Source organism: Nomia melanderi, chromosome 2 (assembly GCF_051020985.1).
Source record: "Nomia melanderi isolate GNS246 chromosome 2, iyNomMela1, whole genome shotgun sequence".
NCBI classification, from domain to species: Eukaryota; Metazoa; Arthropoda; class Insecta; order Hymenoptera; family Halictidae; genus Nomia; species Nomia melanderi.
In genome coordinates this window covers 17575168-17578120 of record NC_135000.1, presented here as the reverse complement: position 1 = coordinate 17578120, position 2953 = coordinate 17575168, and positions in this window count along the sequence as shown.

Genomic DNA, 2953 nt, shown 5'->3' with positions numbered 1-2953 from the left:
TTAGGTGACATGCATCTTTTGAGGTTATTAGTGGCCACAATAGATTTATTTAGTGATACAGTCTATAGGAGGTGATATAATCCAATGTCCTTCATGAATTCTATAGCTTTTTTACTTGAATCTTTTTTTTATAGCATAGTCAATGAATTTGTTTTATTTCTGTTTGATTAAGAAGATATCATTTTGATAATTACTGTTCAATGAATAATTTGCTTATACAAAATCTTGGTTTCAGTGAATTCATAGGAAAAATAAATTTCAAACTACTTAAAAGGCATAGAACAACGTTTGTATATATTTAACACAACATGAAATATAATTTTACTTTATAACTGTAAAAATAAAATAATGTAGACAATCAAATTAGCTCTTATGTAAATGAAAGGATTCCTGCCAGCACATTGTACTCGTTAAAGATTGATTGACTACAGCCAATTCGACAGACAAATATAATCAGAATCGGAACGACAAATGACGTTTTCTAAGCAATCGAGAGGATTCTTTGTGTTTATTTTCCGACCAATGCCATACGCGGCGCCGCGATGCCCTATATTGTCACTCGCTGTTCCTTCCGTTCTACTTTTTCCGGAAATGCAGATTTGCATGTCGCGGAAAAACGCGTCCGGCGCGATTCCTTGTTGCGAACTGGGGATGTCGATTTTATACGTAAAAAATAGTTGGTACTTCGTAGATTTAATCACGCATCTCCAAAAATGTTAAAAATCTCTTACACTAAATGCTTTTACTGAAACGTTGGGGGCTGGATAATGTCAAATTATTTCTTATAGAAAGTTATTAACGCTTATATGAACTCTAATCTAACACTATCTTTGAATTATCAATTTACAAAGATATACCACACGAAATATGAACACTGATAACCGCTATAAACCAGTGGTAATTACCAAGGTCCTATGAACTACTTTATGATTATATTACGTGCTCCCATTATTAAAGTGTATAATATTATGAAACATGTTTATTAGGTGTTTATGAATAAATTATACAAGTATGTATGTACGTGAAAGTAAACCTTTTATTTCACTAAGCTTTATAAATACTTACATAAAGAAAACTTGTGGAAATATAACAGAGTACTTCATTGATAACTTTTGTTAAGAAATCCTATTTGCTTCCAATATTAGAAAATAAAAGTAGAATTCTTAATTAAATATTTACAGTATTTTTTAAACACTCTTAATTAAAGTAATTTCTTGTTCTAATAGAACAAATTGTTCATCAATTTTAAAACAGATTTAACTCCACTATTGTACACAATACATATTTAAATTACCATTTCCTCAGATTAAGAGAACTACATTGCTCAACAATATAAGATCATAAAATTAATTATTCTTTGTGATTTATTAATCCAAAATCTACATTCGTTTCCGAAAGATTTCAAACCTCACCGTATGAAATTCCGCTCAAGAGATCAGATTTTCATTTAATCGCTGTGTCTACGAACACATCAAAGTAGTGAAGCATTATAAAACTCTGCAGTCTAATGATGATTCATTTCTATTCATTTGCCTACGAAATTCTCAGATTCATGTATTCAAGAAGATGGTAAACAGCCATTCACCGCCAATAGGAGGCGAATGATTTTATTTTTTCCGCGGTTTTCCTTTACCACTTCCGTAGTAATGGCGCAGCGCAACAACGGTTGACCCGTACCGCGTTTTATTTCCATTTCCGGTCTCTGCACTAAACTGTGGAGAATTACGGTCCCCCGCTTTAGCGGTCCCGGCGCTTTATTTGGATTATTTCCATATTACGTGCCGTACCTGGCGGACGGTGTGCTCGAAATACGGTGCGCCTCGTAACGATTATCGACGCCGCTGAAAAAAATGGCCGATGTCAGCCAAAACTGTAAATGCAGAGTGCGCTGCTGTTGCGATCCTATCACTCGCAATATAGATAATATCGAACAGAATCGAATAGAAATTCAAGTAACCGCCATCGAACGACGTAGATTTTACAAAATCATTAACCTGATCGAGACATTAATTCCCTCCAGATTTTATCTTTCGCGTTCGAGTTCCATCTTTTCGATCTACTGAAAATTTCTTGCCGTACGAACTTCATGCTGCTTCTAATGAACTCTTATTATGTTCAATGAAACTCGCATACGAACATTCCTGCGGTAGATATCGGAAGTTTCGTTGGAAGTTGTAGTTCCTGTGAAGGTTCCTATTTATTGTATTCAGTCTAAAATCTGAACTGCAAGTCTAGTTTAACATAAAACATATCGGCAATTTGATATACATCTATTCCTATCATAGCTGGTCAAATAACTGGTCATAAAAACAAGATAAACAAATTAAATGATATATTTTTCTTAGTGAAAACAGAAACAAAAGGAAAGACAATTGAAAGACTGATTAATCGGATAATATAAGAATTGATATAAAGTTAAATGGGCAGAAGGAATTACAGAATTTTTAATCAAATTTTAAAATTGGTCATTTGATCGGTCGTGGTGCATTTAGTGTTAAGAAAACTAACAAGCAACTGAACAGTTGTGTAGATGTAATTATTATATGTGAAGTAAACTAATAATATTATATAGATAAGGTAAATGAATATTTTTTTTTAAAGGTTTGTTTTGTAAAAGTAAGTGAATAATATTCAGTTATCATTAAAATTTAGTCAATCTTCCAAAACGCTGTTAGTAGATTGATTACGTAGCTTCCGAAACTGTCATCACCATTAAAGTTGTACCGTGACTGGATGCTAACTTCTTTTTCTTTCGCGCGCTTTTCTGCAACCATTGATCGATTTCCGTAGGAGAAAACTCTTCTTACACGATACAGGCCGTGTTAACGAAAAATAGATTTCCGATACGACGGGGCTAAGTTTCTTCTCGTGGATTCTTTGTTTCCGATAGCGTTGAAGGGAAAAAAGAACACAGGACAAGTTCCGGGAACTTTCAAAATTCAAATAATAAGAA